This window comes from Urocitellus parryii, chromosome 4, assembly GCF_045843805.1.
Source record: "Urocitellus parryii isolate mUroPar1 chromosome 4, mUroPar1.hap1, whole genome shotgun sequence".
NCBI lineage: Eukaryota > Metazoa > Chordata > Mammalia > Rodentia > Sciuridae > Urocitellus > Urocitellus parryii.
In genome coordinates this window covers 28,338,990-28,356,489 of record NC_135534.1, presented here as the reverse complement: position 1 = coordinate 28,356,489, position 17,500 = coordinate 28,338,990, and positions in this window count along the sequence as shown.

The following is a 17,500-nucleotide window of genomic DNA, read 5'->3' as shown; positions in this document are numbered from 1 at the left end:
TAATTCTAATCATGACAGCTTAAAAAACATACCAAATATACTAAGGAATAAACCAAACATAGAAGTGAAAGACCTTTATTAAGGAAATTACAGAATGCTAAAAAAAAAGAAATCCAAGAAGTCACCAGAAAATGGAAAGAGTATTCGTGAATAGTCATAATTAATATTGTTAAAATGGGCATCCTACCAAAAGTGATCTACGTATTCAATGCAATTCCTACCAATATACCAATGATATTTTTCTCAGAACCAGAAAAAAAATTTTATGAAAGAACAAAAGACTCAGAATAGTCAAAGTAATTCTGAGCAAAATGAGTAAAGCTATAGGCATCACAAGCTCAACCACAGAACCATAATAACAAAAATACTGGCATAAAAACAGACACTTCGACCAATGGAAGAGGATGCAAGACACAGAGATGAACCCACACAGCCTCGGCCAACTGATTCTTGACAAAGATACCAAAAACTTATGCTGGAGAAAAGACAGCCTTCTTAACAAATGGTGCTGTCAAAACTGGAAAGCCATATGTAAAAGATTGAAAATAGATTCTTCTCTCTCACTTTGCACAAAGTTAATTCAAAATGTATCAAAGACTTAGCAATCAGTCTTTGCAACTGCTAGAGAATAACACAGGGGACCCATTCCAAAATATAGGAATAGGCGGTGACTTCTTCAACAGGACTCCCATAGTTAGGAAAAATGACCACACATCAATAACAAGGATGGCAACAAACTGAAGTCTTCTGCTCAACAAAGGAAACAATGAATAGTATTAGGAGAGAGTGTCTTTGCCATATACTTCTCTGCCAGATGATTAACATTCAGAATATATAAGGAAGTTAAAAAAACTCAATGTGTGTACATGTGTACACACGCACACACATAATTAGACAATTATATCAAAAGTGTTCAGCATCTGGAGTCATCAGGGAAATACAAATCACAACTACACTAGGATTTCGTCTCACTGCAGTTAGAATGGTAATCATCAATAATACAAATGAAAAGGCTGATGAAGATTGGGGGTGGGGGTGGGAAGGAACCATTAAGCACTGTTGGGGGGAATGTAAATTAGTAGAGCCACTGTGGAACTCCTTAGGCACAAAAATTCAGTTGCTCAAAAGGCTTGGAATGGAAACACCTTATGACACAGCTAGATCACCCCTCAGTATTTACCTCTTCTATTAAAAGTCAGCTACCATAGTGATACATGCACAGACATCTTTATAGCAGCACAATTTACAATAGCCAAGGTATGGAACCAGCCTATGTTTCTGTCAACGGATGAATAAATAAACAAAATGAAATGTGATATACACACACATTGGAGTTTCATTCAGCCATAGAAAGAAAGTAAAATTATATCTTTTGCAGGAAAATGTATATAAATGAAAAGCCAGACTTAGAAATTCAAGGGTCATATATTTTGTTTCATATGTATCATCTAGAAAGAGAGAAAAAAAAAAGGAGGGAGACCAACAGGAAGTGGATCAGGAAGAGATAGGAGGGAAGGGCAGTTGGAGAGACTGGAAAATGAAATTGATCAAATTATACTACGTGCATATAGGAACATGTCACAATAAAGCACTCAATTCTGTATAATTACCATATGCCTATTGAAAAAAATGAGAGAGAATAATGTTGGCTTATAAATGTACCTCATACCAAAACAAAAAGCTATAAAGATTTTTTTAAAATGACAAAAACGAAATTAGGCAGTCGTTCTTTTTTTCTGAAAGAGAAGTACATATTTAAATAATAATTATACTTATTTTAGTTCTTTAGTAAAAGGGCTATAATCTTAAAAAATATGAATTTAAATAATGCTTAAAAGGTCGTATGAGCCAGTCTCTTCATTCATTTTTCATATGAGAAAAATGAGATTAAGGGAAATTCAGGAACCACTTGAGGCAGCACATTGGAATATCATTATCCTTTGGATCTTCCATACCATAGTTATTTACTAGTTGATATTTTTATCAAAAGAAAGTCACAGTATAGGAGAATGCAAAGCAAATTGAATTAGGGGTGGTATTCATTTTCAAATTTGACCAAAGTATTGCCCGTTCTGGTGAAACTTTCTAACCAGAAATTCTTCTGGGAATAACATACAGAAGAAAAAAAAAATCTTCATTTGGTTTTATAAACGAATATTAAAAATTATGAACTATACAAATAATATATTACAAGGTGATTATTTGGTGTCAGAAAAAAAAATCTACACAAGGTTGTAGAATGTTTACACATAGGAGCCCTCAAAATGGGCCCAAGTGAAGAATCCCTGTGTTAGACTGTTTCCTGCTTCAGTATTAATGACTGTCTTGCACAACAAAATGACAGTATACCTTTAGACTCACCAGCTCTTTCCATGCACATAGCTTTTGATACTGGGCAAAGAAATTGATTTTTTTCTTTTAACTTTTGGTTGATTTATTTGGCTGACTATAGGAAGAGAAACAGTTTATTTCCTATCAGGATGTTTCTAATCATGGTTTTGATTACAATCTCCTTAGGAATGCATTAATTCAAAGTGATTCTGTTGAACTTAGTATGGATGTAGTGACAAGGAGAAGGACTGTCAAATCTGTCATCTAACCTATCTTATTTGAGAGTTTGCTCTGAAATTTATTTGGCTCCCAACCTTTAAAAAAGTCTTATTTACCTATCTTCCCTTCAGCTATCTCATTTGGAAGATTTTTCCCCCTCAAAATTGTGGTCCAATTTATATAATATGATGGTTATAAATTTGGGACATATTGATAATTATTTTTATTTGTCATTGGATTTATAAAATCAACAAGAAAAATTTCGTGTCCTTAAAAATCCCGTCACCAGCAATGAGGACAAACAATGTAAATCAGAATTCAGTATCAATTCAGTGCAGGCATAAAATGTGAGCCAATTTCCAAATTACCATTGCAAAAGCTGAAAAATTTCTTTCCTGGTAGATTTTCCACTTTGGTATCTGTTCATTCTAACTATCTAGTTACAAACTCCCAGTGGACAGCTGGTATGCATTTTAAAACCAAAGAGCTTTTATTTGTATTTTATCTCCAGAATATACAGATAAACAAAACACAATTATTTTAAAGAAGAAGGTTATCATGCAATTTTAAAGGAAGAAAAGATAAATGTTTAGTCATATATTACTCCTTGAATTGTAAAGTTCAAAAATTTAAAAATTATTCATTTATCTATATTTTACTCTAAATATTCTTGACTTTTTAAAATTTTAAGCCAGCTACAATTTAAACTTATATATTGTTTTTCATGAGTCATGTAGCTAATTTCCACAGCTGAGCTCAAATAATGTGCTAAGGATAAATGCAACCAAGATAGGAGTCCTCATTGTTGGCCATGATGCAGGAATTAGCATATCTAATTCATTAGAAATTTCTTTTCTAAACCTTAAGACACAATGAGTGAGTATTATTTGTTTTGCATTTTAAGTCAAATATAAACACTGGCTTTGGGTAGATTAGAGTCTATTTTTACAGAAAATATTTAAAGGAAACTCAAAATATTCTTGAAGTGATCATTAATAACAAATACTATAGATCAAATAGAACATTTCCATATAAATTTGATTACAAATTGGTATAATTTTATCAAGGATCACTGGTTCTACTTAATTCCCTTCCTCGTCATATGTGTGGATTTTCTAAAGAATTCAATCCAAAGGCCATAACAACAACTTCTGAACACTTTAGAGTCTATAACACATATATAATATCACAAAATATCTAATTACTTGTGGCTTCCAATTGAATTGATCAGCAATATGTCTTCCATCATGCCATTATTCTCTTCTTAATCCCCATTATATGAGGAAACATTTATCACACACTTACAATGTTATAGGTACTATCTATTTCTCTTTATAACTACACTATTAAGAAAGTAATATTTTAAAATAAATTCAAATAACCTTCCCAAGGTCATACAGGGAAGAGATGCATGTGATCCAGCAAGTCTGAACCAGCTCAGCACTGAAGAGCAAATCAGTGCCAGTATGAGGCGGGTTTAAAAAGTAGCCAACCAGTGAAGACATTTCCTTCCTAGAAGGAAGACACCAACAAAAAAATCACATCTGGGAATCTTGGAGGAACTTGGAGAAGGGCCAGCTGTTGTGCATCTACCTTAACTAGATAGCACCCAAGTTAGACTACAATTAGTATTTAGGAAATCCCTCTCTTGTTTGCTTTTTTTTTTTTTTTTCTGTTCAACTTGAACCCTGATATGCCATAAACAGCATCTGGGGAGTAGGCATGAGGAGAACCATCCAGAAGTGGGACCTGAACATGCTCAGTTCTGCCACCTTCCTTCCCCACTTTGAAGAAGGAATAAACTGAGTATGTGCAGATGGGTGGTGGGAGGGATTTACATCAAATAAGAGATTTGTTCCATTTTATACTGTGGTTGGACATTTTTAAAAATGTTAAAATTTGTTTTAATTAGTTATATAGGACAGTAGAGTGCATTTATACACTTTGATATATCATACATAGATGGAGTATAATTTCTCATTCCTCTGATTGTACATGTTGTAGAATCACATTGGTTGTAGTTTTTAATTACTGAATGACCGCAAGAAAAGTTCTAAGAACTGCCTGATATTTCATCTAGGGAAGTTATGACAAAAGCCAACATTGTTGTTGTTTTTTTTTTTTTTAATTGTTCCTACCTACCAAGTTGATGGTATTTCCACTGAATCTTCTGTTCCTGATCAGTGACACTGAGATTATATTGAGTTTGCCATTGTGCCTACTCCCATGTATAGATGATATGGCTCCTTTTGATAATAAAGAATTATAGACAATAAATAAATCAAACAGGACCATGATTTATGTAGATTCAGGAAAGTGGAGACAGCTTTTCTTGAGAAAGAGGGGACATATATATGACGGGGTGTAATCACATTTGTTCCCAAATTGCTCTGGTAAATTCTACCTTATTTATATATCCCAATTCTAGTTCTCAGGAAAGATTATAGATACCTATTTAATGTAAAGTACTTGGAAGAAAGTTTACAAAGATTTTATTAAATATCACTACACTCAACAAATATGTAAAGGCATAAAGTTATGCTGGGAAACCTTGTGTAGTTGGCATAAAACTATATGCTGGTGCAGTTTCTTGAAAGAATCTGCGTGTTTTCATTAGCTAAAAAGTATAAAAAAAAACAGGTTCTATTTCCAGCTCTGTCCTCCAGCTGCCCCATCATCTTGGTAACTTCTTAATCATTTGAAGCTTTCAATAAAATGAAGTTTCTATTCCATTTAGAACATTAATGCACTAAAGGCATTCTTTTACAAATGTTTTTTATAAACCATTTCGCCACATTTAGGCTTCTCACTAGAAGTGATACCAAATGGTTCTGAGTTTAATTCTTCAATCAAACACAATTGGACTATTTGTGTTCTTAAGTTTCTGTCAATTGACTTCTTATGCTTTCCTAAATAAGAGGTTGTCAAATAATTAGAAAGCAATAGAGCATCCCTGAAGATAAACCTTAGAAAAGTAAAAATAACTTTGGAAGTGTTAAAGGCAATGAGTTATTTGGGTCTCTAAATATCACCCAATCGGTCAAATTTATTTATTTTTTTATTTTGTCACTGAAATGATTGTTTTTGAAAATTGATCATCAGAATTGACCTGTTGTTTTGATGTTGTAAAAGCACAATCCATGTTACTGTGAAAGAGACTATTTCCCATTAAGGTCCATTGATCCACAGAAAATAAATCAACTGAAAGCTGCTGTACAAGTATAAAACATAGCTTATAGCTTATTTAGTTAGATGTCTTAAGGAAGTAATAAAAAAATTCATTTCTCTTCTTGTAAATAAAACAAATGAAGAGTTATTTTTACTCTCCCTCTATATAGATATACATAGGTATATAATTATATATATATATATATATATATATATATGTATATATATATGTGTATATATATCATTTCCAAAATATGTTAATAATCATTGAAGGAAGGAAAAGAGACTACTGGAAAAAAAAGAAAATAAAACATATGCCAAAGAAAAACACTATGAGACAATCACATATTCCTTTGTAGATATAAAAGCAAAAAAGTTATAAGAGACATCAAGGGACATGAATGTTGGTGTGTGTAAAGGGGGAGGGGAAAGTCTATGCGTGTATGTACTCACTTACAGTAAGAACTCAGAAAAGGGAAATCAATTTCTATATAGTAACTACTCCACAGAACAAGAGCTTCCTGTTATACTCTGTATTTCAAGGTATGGTTTATTTTCATTCTTGTGGAAGCAAACAAATAGATTGTCCTTTATCCTTGTATCGTGGACATGATGAAATTAAGTCAAAACCTAACATTTTGCAATCACCATCCACATTTCATAAGTAAACTGAATTTCAGTTCCCTGGATGTGAGAGTCTTCATACCTGTCAAAGCAGATGCAGGAACAAAAGAAATACAAATAACTTTCCCAATGAGGAACACTCTCACAAAAATTCTTTCAAATCACTGCCTTGTCACGATTACCACCATTGTTATATACATAATCCTTAAATAGAGAAATCCTGTACAGTCAGGAATCTGAACTTACAAATCCACAAGTGAAACCAACTAGGAAAAAATAATCAGAGTTGGGAATGAAGTGCAAATTTGGGCTTAGGCACCTGCAGTTTAAAATTCAAAGCTTGTCACTTAATGATTGTTGTAGTTAACTTTTTCACTGCTGTGACCAAAAAGATATGATAAGAACAAGCAGAGAAATAGAAGTGTTTATTTGGAGGCTCACAGTTTCAGAGGTCCTAGTTTGTAGACAGTGGGCTCCATTGATCTGGACCCAAGGCAAGGTGGAAGAGTGCGATACAGGAAACCATGTCTGGACATAACCATCAACAAGCAGAGAGAAAGAGACTACTCCACTCACAGAGACAAAATGTATACTCCAAAGTCACACTCCCAGTGACCCTCCTCCTTAGCCACACCCTACCTGCCTTCACTTACCACCTAATTAATCCCTCTCAGAAGATAAATGAACTGATAAGGGTCTCACAACTCAATCATTTCACCTCTGAACACTCTTGCCTAGTCTCATGCATGAGATTTTGGGGGATACCTCATATCTAAACCCATAACATGATTTAACATTTAGTAGATGACTTAGTATTCAAAAATTTTCCCTTGTTTTTAAAATGGAGATAAGAATATAATTTCAAGTGAGTTAGGGATTATAGCTGGTATATTTATTACCTGCAATATATAAAGGTGCTATATAGTATAAAAGGTCATTGTCACAATTCTCATTGTTCATCTAATTTTTTCTTTCATTTTATACATTGTTTTAAAAATTATTAGTACAAGATTTACTATTTATATGTGGTTTATATTTACTTTTGTGTGAAAAGAGTTGCATGTGTTTTTTTATTTGTTCTTTTTAGATATACTTGACAGTAGAGTGTATTTTGACATATTAAACATATACAGAGTATAATTTATTCTAGTTAGGATCCCATTCTTGGGGTTGTACATGTTGTGGAGGTTCACTGGTCATGTATTCATATGTGAATAAAGGAGATTTATGTCCGATTCATTCTACTGTATTTCTTATTCCCATCCTCCCTTCCTTTTATTCCCCTTTGTCCAATCTAATGAACTTCTATCCTTCCACACCAACCCCACTATTATATGTGAACATCCAAATATAAGAAAGAACATTATAGCTTTGTGTTTTTAGGACTGACTTATATCACGTAGCATATTAGTCTCCAGTTCCATCCATTTACCAGCAAATGCCATATTTTCATTTTTCTTTATGGCTAAGTAATATTCCATTGTGTATATATATCAGTTTTCTCTTTACCCATTCATCTGTTGAAGGATAACCTAGGTTGGTTTCATAGCTTAGCTACTGTGAATTGGGCTGCTATAAAAATTGATGTGGCTGAGTCACTGTAGTATTTTGATTTTAAGGTTTTATATAGTTATATATTTAAATACAATATTTAATATATTCAGTAATTCCAACAAGTATTTTTCTATTATAGTATAATTATTAGTTCTCTAATCCTTTTTAAGCATTATGTGAAATTAAAATGTGGTATTGAGATACTTTGAGATTTTTAATCAGTGTTCGACTAAAATGTGTCATCAAAATCTCTACTAAGACAAAGCCTACATCTATTTTTATTTCAGTTTTTTTAAAATTTCCTTACCCATTTTCCTATCTTTTCTTAAGTTTGCAAACTACGTATTAAATAAATTTCCTCCTTGTAAGTTTTGTAAAAGTACAATTTTTTGCTTCATTTTCATGGACCACAATACTTTTATTCCATTTGTTCCCTATTGTTAGAGAACTTTTCATGTGAAAGATGAATATCTAACTATTTGCAAGGTTTAAAATTATTGTTATTGCTTTCACAGATTTAAAAGAAATTTGCTTGTAACTCAATGCTACTTAGCTACACATGTTTTCAGGTTTACCATTTATATGTTTCAAGAATAGAAATGTCACTCTATTTGAACTTGATTTAGGAAAAACATTGTTACTGTCGTATTTACACTAGAATGTCAGGGCTTCTAATTCAATCCTGTATGGCTAACAACTCAATATCTCAACATGAATACTCAACAAGACTTGTTATATAAAAACATTTATAGTTGACCATCTCTTCAATCATGGTATGCAATAATTTGGGCAGGATGGCAGAGAGAAGCAAGCTTTTACAAAAGTCAAAGTAAGATTTTTGACTAATTTTATAATGTACTCAGTGATGTTTATTTTTCAGTACTTACGCTTTCCTGAAATTTCCACTTTATCATTGACGTGTTCTTATTCTATCTAAAAACATACCTGCTGATGAAAGAATTAACACTTTTCAATATATAACTGGTAATTTACTGTGTAATGCATAACCATTCATATGTACGGAAACATCCAGAGAGAAAATGTCTCTCATCTTCATTTATCTTAAATATTTAGAGAATTTTGGCACCATTTATTTTGCAATAGTGGGAATTTGCAAATTTCATTACAAAAGCATTGTGAAAACCATTGTAATATCCACTTCTCCAGCCCTAGCATCAAACTTTGATTCAATCTGTTTGTTCAAATAAAATAAGCTATAGATCTTTTGAAGCAGATGGTGCAGTTTCTTGTTCTGAAACAAGAAAGCAAAATCACTTCATTTCAGAAAAAAATGCAATGTTTTTACATTAGGAAAAAACAAATACACAAATGTCTCTTAATGGAATTCAGTATTCAGTAAAAAGCTAAATCAGATACCAAGAATTGTATACTCTTTCTACGAAACCCTTGTTCTCAATTTGGGGCATTAAAGTCATATTTTACCGATTTTATTTTTATTGTTCTACTGTTGTTGTTTTATCATTATTAGACTATTTTATTATTGTTGATTAAAGTAGTATTTATAGTTTTGATATTTTCTATTAGTCTTGATATTTCCTGTTATGAGCCAGGAAGTATGTTACCTCCAAGTATATTATTTTAGTCAGTTTGAGCTGTCATTAAAGGAGAAAAAAAAATACTAGAGCCTGGGTAGCTTAAACAATAAGAATTTAAATTGTCACAGTTCTGAGGCTGGGAAATACAAGATGAAGATACAGAGGATTTGGGTTGTAGTGAGAGCTCTGTGCTTGACTTGCAGATGGCAGCCTTCTCCTTATGTCTACACATGATTTTTTTCTTGGTGATGTACAGGAGAGAGGGGGGGATGAAGCTTTTAGGTGTTGCTTCCTATGGGGAGACCAATCCTATTAGACTAGCACTTCACCTTGACAAATTTGTTTAATCTAATTACCTTCTAAAGGCCCCATGTGAAATACAATCGCATTGGGGTACTAAGTTTCAACATAAGCTTTTGGATGGAGAAACAAAAGCATTCAGTCTATTATATACAGAAAGAACTACTTTGATTAAGAAAAAAGCTTTTGAGTCAGGGAGACTCAGTTACAGTCTTGGCTCCACTGCCTGTCTATGATTATTGCAAAGGTAACAAGCTTATCCTTCATAAAAGATCTTTGATTCACAGCTCATCTTTGATTTTAGCCATAACTGTAGCTTATAATCGTGTGCAAATTCAGACTAATATTACACTGCCAGGCTCTCATGGGAAGCACATACTCTATGTATCCATTTCCAACATAGGACTTTCTCCTAGATTTCAGAATTCCATTTGATCCGCTGTACAGCATGACCCAGAATAACAGAATTTGCTCTCTACCACTGAAAGAATTGGCATCAAGACTGCTCAAGGAAGATTGCTGTTCACCTTGAGGATAGTGAGCAAAATCAAGTACCTTTACCCAAATGACAACACAGTAGCTTTGATAGTGTACCCTTGAATTAGTTTTTCTGCCCACCCCTTTCTTTTAATGGTTGGATTATTTGCTATTCTTCATATTGACTTTGAACTTACTTCTTTTCTTCTATGTATTTCTGTTGCCTTAACCAATCTATGGAATATCACTATGTCATCATCAGTTTCGAGAAGAGCTATTCATTATTTAGGATATATTGTAATTGTCTCCTCCTTCTTTTCTCCTCCAGGAAGTTTTCCCCATTTCTCTTAAGCATTCATTACTCTGTTAGTTTACACCCCCAGAATAACATAGACCATGTTGTAGTATGCTTAGCTATTTAAGTGTTGATCTTTCCCGATAAATCACAGCTTCTTGATAAATTATTTGAACCCTATAGGAGACCTTATAAATTTCATTTCACTTTCTAGTGTTTGGAATTGTCCCTGACATATAAAAGGGGCTTTTAAATGTCTAATAAATGCATTAAAATTATTTTCTCACAATGAAAATATACTTTATTTTGGGGTACTAGTGAAAGTATTTAAAGATGATTATTTTGTTTCACCCCTTTTATTCCTAGATTATCATTGTGTGTGTGTGTGTGTGTGTGTGTTTGTGTGTGGTGTTGGGGATTGAACTTAGGGCCTTGTGCATGTGAGGCAAGCTCTCTACCAACTGAGTTATATCCCCAGCCCCAATACCATTCTTAAAAATGCTAAAAGCAGAATAAAGGATGCAGCTTAACAACAATAACAACAACAACAACCATAACAAAAACAAAAACACCTTTCCTATAAGGAAATATCAAATAGAAGAAACAGAAGATCACTGACAGCATATTTCAGCATCACCCATACACCCATTTACAAACACATTGTCTATTTTTGTTATTAGGTTTTATGATCTATAAATTACTAGTGAGAGTGAATTGGCAAATATTGAAACATTTCTCTGAGGAGAAATACAGTGTTATTAGGTAGCAGCGGAAACTTTGGTCACAGCATTTTCAAAAACCAATCAAAACTTTATTTTCATATGTTTTTGTTTCAAGACACTTCATTTAATATAGTCACACAATGCATAAGGATGCTTTGGTCAATGACAGATCACACCTTTTGATAGTCCTACAAGATTATGTCACCTAGCACAGTTGTGGAAACCTTAGTGCTTGTGAATACACAACTCTATGATATTCACACACTGAGGAAATTACTTTATGATGTATTTCTAAGACTGTGTCACCATTATTAAGCAAAGCATGCTTGTACATATTAATTCATTAACATTGAACTCTCAGAGCCAAGTGCGGTGACACATGCTTGTAATCCCAGTGGCTTGGGAGGTTGAGACAGGAGGATCTCAAATTCAAATCCAACCTCAGCAATTTAGCAAGGCTCTAAGCAACTCAGCGAGACCCCATCTCAAAATAAAAATTAAAAGGGCTAGGGATGTGGCTCCATGTTTGAGGCTCCTGGGTTGAATCTCTTGTACAAAAAAAGGGGGGGGGGTAGACTTTCAGGCAATAGCACCATAATTAATAATAACTAATACCTGAATTAAACACAAAAATGTTCTCCATGAGGCACTTTATAGTTTCTTGGACATAGGAGCACTACAAAATATTTTAGCACTCTCTACCCTTGAGAATAATTTTAAAAGTAAAATTCACAAAAATGCAAAAATCATGGCACTGAATAGGTACAAAAAGGATACTTGTTTGCATTTTGAAAGCTTTATTTGACAGCAGCTGCATAATGTGTACCTATGCAGATATGAATGTGTATATTTGTGCAAACCACCTCAAAAGCACATTGAGTATTGATTTTGGAGTTTGCAAAGAAATTTTACCTAATTCCCAAACGTGGAATTCACATATAAAAAGTACAGACTGTATATTTTATTTTGATGTGTTTTAACTTACCTTTTTAATAAACATGTTTATCTATAGCCACTGATACTCTTTCTCCCTGCTCATATACATGATCCAGAGCTACTGAAGGAAAAAAAAAAAACACTATTGTTCTATCAGAGAACTATATTGAAAACAGCTTTCTTGTTTTTCTTGTTCCCTGGGAAAAGAGGAATTACACTATATGGAGAAATTATTTTTCTACTGCTTGTGCTATCTATCTAATCATAGGCACATTGAAAATCCTACACAAGGATTTACAGTGATTCACAGTTAAATGTCACTGCTTTTTATTAAAAAGTATGAATAGTGTTTAGTTACCATGCTAGTCTCCCCTTCAACAGATGGTTTTAAGATACATGGACTTATTTTATTTAAACTTAATTTAGCCACTATCTGAAATAAAAGTTTGAGTGACTAGATCTTACAGTCCTGCTAAGCATCTTCAAAGACTTTCTAAATCAGTGTGTCTCCTTCTTCTTTTTCACCCCCTACTGTTAAATACATTCCTTTGACAATCTACAGTCCACCGAGATTAAAGTATCTAGACAAGTTTACTTAGAAGAACAAAAGATGAGTAGAAACAGTAACTTTATATAGAGGTCATTTGCAGGCTCACTACCTACATGTCTTCTGCCATTTTCCCATGCAGGAAAATATATTTGATTTGTTAGAATGTGAAGGTCTTGGTGGATTTTTTGTTCTGTTTTGTTTTGTTTAATCCTAACAGGGAAATGAATTTCTGACTTGGGGAAATGCTGTCATCTTTTTAATTTATTTGGCCTCTTCTGTATACAGTCCCGTGAATCCTTCATACCCCTGCTGAGTCTCTTGTGGAAATATATTATTTATATTGAGCAAGGAGATGACACTCTACTGCAGGTTTTCTTCCAAATCACTTAATTTTAAAAGATAGGGTCGAGGAAAAAGACATGTTTACTTGAAAGATCAGGGTTTTTTTTTAAGCTAAACATGTGTTTTTCTCCTGTGTATTTTTTTCTTTCTTTGCTTTGATTCCTAAGATGAAACATAAAACTTTAAAAATAAAATAAAACAAAACAGAACAAAATCATGGAAAAGATTTGTTGATCTGCCTGGCACTCTTTCTCCTGTTTAAATATGTAAATCAAAATTATAAACATCACAATATGAAAGCCCTTCTCAGAAGTGGTCCTGTGAACCATTAGTGGAATGAACTTGGAGGAAGGAAAGAATGGCCAAATACTCCCCCATGTGTTGAAGCGTCCAATGGTCCTGTTGGATAAATTTCTCCACAGAATAAGATGTTCTCCTGATATTCATATTAACATTTTCTTAGGGGAAATTTGGAATCAGCTCTAAAAAATAAAAATGGATGATTGGTGACATGGACAGTTTTAGGCCACAGAATGGCTGAGATATCGCCCATGAGTTGCCCATTCCCACAACTAGTTCAACCACTGAACCATTCTTCACAGAAATAGAATAACTGATTGATGAAACTTCAATACATTTATGTGGTATAATAACAAGATCATCTGGTTAGGGGTAAGTATTTTGGGCTATTGAATTTTATACCTAGGACTTAACTAGCTGTTTTACTTTTGTCAAGTCATTTTACCTTTCTTCTGGCTAGAGTTTCCTTCAATGAATATTCTCTATGTTACTTGATAGATTTTTAATACTTGATTGGTGGTGCCCACAAAGTATAAATTGCTTGCTAGATATAGCTGTCTTGAAGCTATCATCAACATGGTTTGAATGATTCACACCTGAGAAACAACTTAAGATGTACAACCAAATACTACCCTGAAATTTTGAACATATCTCCAAATACAAGGAAATGAATGACAAGGAAAAATAATAAAATTTACAAATGCATGATGATAAGTGCTATAACTCTTGGACCAGGATACAAAAAAAAAAAAAATGAGTGAAACAGAAGATATTCCTATGGAGGGAGTAACTGGTGGCTTTAAAGTTCTTCTCATCCCATGGTGGGAGGAAGGGAGAAGGCTAACTCTTACTTCCATGTGGGTAATGGACACTTTTATATAATTCCTGTCCTGTCCTGTGATTAGCACCAACTAATCAAAGGCACATGGAATACTCAACAAAAGCTTTATAGTGATTCATAACAGAATGGTATATTTTTTATTAAAAAAAGTTGAAAAGCATTTACTTACAGTACAAGTCTTTTAGAATAGGAAAAAAGCATTTAAGTATAAAAAAATTTTTCAGTATAAAAAAGGCAATTTTCAGTATAAATGACATTAGATATACAAATATGGAATATATCTTATTCCAGTTAGTGCTCCTTCTTGTGGATGTACGTGATGGTTAGATTCACAGAGCTGTATTCATCTATGTATATAGGAAGGTTATGTCAGATTCATTTCACTGTTTTTCCTTTTCCTGTATCCTCTCTCATCCCTTTATTCTACTTTGTCTAATCTACTCAGCTTCTGTGTTTCAAACCCCCTCTCTTTATTGTAAGTTAACTTCCACATTATCAGCAAAAACACCTGACCTTTGATTTGAGGCGATTGGCTCATTTCACAGCATGATAGTCTTCAGATGCATCCATTCATTGGAAAATGTCATAAAGTCATTCTTCTTAATGGCTGAGTAGTACTTCATTGTATACACCACATTTTCTTTACCCATTCATTGGTTGAAGGGCACCTAGGTTGGTTCCGTAGCTTAGCTATTATGAATTGTGCTGCTATAAACATTGAAGTGGTCATGTCACTGTAGTATGCTGATTTTAAGTCCTTTAGATATATACCTTTAAATATATAGCTGGGTCAAATGGTGATTCCATTTCTGTTTTTTTTTTTTTTTTTTTTTTTTTTTTTTTAGGAATTTCCATACTGCTTTCCAGAGTGGTTGTATGGTAATTTTAAGCTACATGAACTTATTTTATTTAAGCATACTTTAGCCACTATTTCTAATCCTGTTTTATGCAGCCAAGAATAAAAGAGGACTGGATCCTGACCCATTTTGGAAAAATAAGCTAAGCTACAGAAAGAAAAAGGGAGTTATAATGGGATAAACCTCGCTATAAGAATTTGTTTGGGGCAAAGGACGTATTGTTGTATAGCCATATAGAAAAGACAGACAATGCATTAATAGTTTTTTCTCCCTCTATAAAAGGGTTGCCTGGAGAGGTGAGAAAATACAGCATCAAAAAGATGGCAATGAATATTGAATTTTTCCAAGCTAAAATAAAGCAGCAATTGATATTCCCAAATACAGATTATTCTACCTGGGGTAGGACATGGTTATCAGGCCCAGTGACAGAGAGAGAGACAGAGACAGAGAGAGACAGAGAGAGAAATATTAGCCATTTTCAAGGATGAGACAATAAAGAAACATCTTTCATATGCTCTTCATATTGATCCCTCCTTAGCCATGTGTCTGACTCAGAAGGGTTCAAAATTAGCAAGACAGAAGGGCGGAGAGGAGGCAGAGGAAGAAAGATGAATCCAAATCTAACATGTTATATTTCCACTATAAATTTCCATTTGCCATCAAATTTAAACAGTGGGAGGGACAATTTACTTTTAAATCAACCTCTAATTTATAATTCATAGCTTTTCCTGAATGTTCTATATGCTGACCGAGTGACTTGCATACTGCCATTTCCTTACACAAGGCGCATGGACTTTTCTGTGTTTAAATTCGATGGCAGGGAAGAAGATCTCATCCATCCACAGAGTAAAGTTTCAGGAATAAAGGAGACCAAAAGCATGAAGATGCATTTCATTTCCATCCCTGGTTGTGTTTGTCTAACACCTTTGTTTTGAAGAAACAGAAAACAAGGAGAGTGAGCCAGATCCTTCCTTCCCTCTCACAAAAGGTGTTAAGTAGGATTCAATCTACTTCCATAACTCTACCCATGGTCTCTTTTCTCTCAGCCCCTTTCCTCTCCTAATCTGTGTTCTCTGGAAAATCTCAGTCACTGATTTCTTGCATTCCAGATTTCCTCTTTTACCCTTTCCTGGTGATCCATGTTCTCTAGAAACTCCTAGTTACCAATCTTCCACCTTTAAAAATTCAAATCTCGGGTCTTAGCACAATAGTGTAATAGTCTATAGAGTCTTTTTTTTTCCCTTTTTTTTTTCATTGTATATATGGATCAAAATTCTTTTAGCTTCTTCTTCAAGCACTGTTGAATAGGATAAAATTTCTTGGGTGAAACTGATCAAATCTATTTTATTTTATTTTTGTGATCCTTGGGACTTAACCCAAGAATGTTCTACCACTAAGCTATACCCCAAGCCCTTTTCTCAGATTTTATTTTGAGATGGGGGTCTCACTCAATTGCAGATTCTAGCCTTAAACTTATGATTCTCCTGACTCAGCTTGTCAAGTCTATGAGTTTTAAGGTATGTACCACCAGGACTGGCTCAATCACCTCTCTTAAAATAAGCAATAAGTTGCATCCTATCATATGCTCCCACAGTATTTATCATATTCTGTATACATACACCTTTCAACTACAACTATCAAGTACATTTCCATAGCTATCTTATCCCTTCTCTTACTCTTCTTTGTCATATTTTTCTTCAATTTCTTTTTCTTCCTCTGTAATAATACTGGAAAATGGAAACTCATTGGTCCACTATCATCTCCTTTAAAAATCATGATACAGAGAAATACATAATTTTCTCTGGAGTAAACTATTAACTTGAGAACTTAATAATTTCACTAATATTTTTACTTTGGAGGGGAAATGAGGAATCAGAAGGCCAATTTTAAAAATCATTTTTATGGTCAAATATTTGCGTGATCAACATTCAAAAAAAATTATTTAGCCCACACAGAAGTCATAAAAGAATCTGGAGATGAGTAACTGAAAGACCACAAAACACATCATGACCCAACCTTCTGTAGACAAATAAATTTGATACATAGCTTCTACCTTGAACTATAAAAGTTGCCTCTGGAAGGACCTTGTGATTATACAATTGAGTTTAGAGAATCTGTGTGAGGACTTTTGTTCTCATCTTTTCACATCCAAGAAAATAAACATGTCTAAAGTCCTGAAAATATCTATGGTTTTCCTTCTATTATTTGGTCTTGATCCTTTGTTGACCAAAATATTTGTCTACCATTTCCTCCTACTCTTATTTAAATTTATTAACTGTGAGAATTCAGTTGCTTTTGCAAGTAAATTTAACAATTCATCATACTATTATTTATTATTTCTAACTGGTATAATTTTAGCTTAAGTTCTTCATCCTGTGGCTTGCAGGCAGATGGCCACATACTGTAGTTCTTCCATTTGGAGTACAAA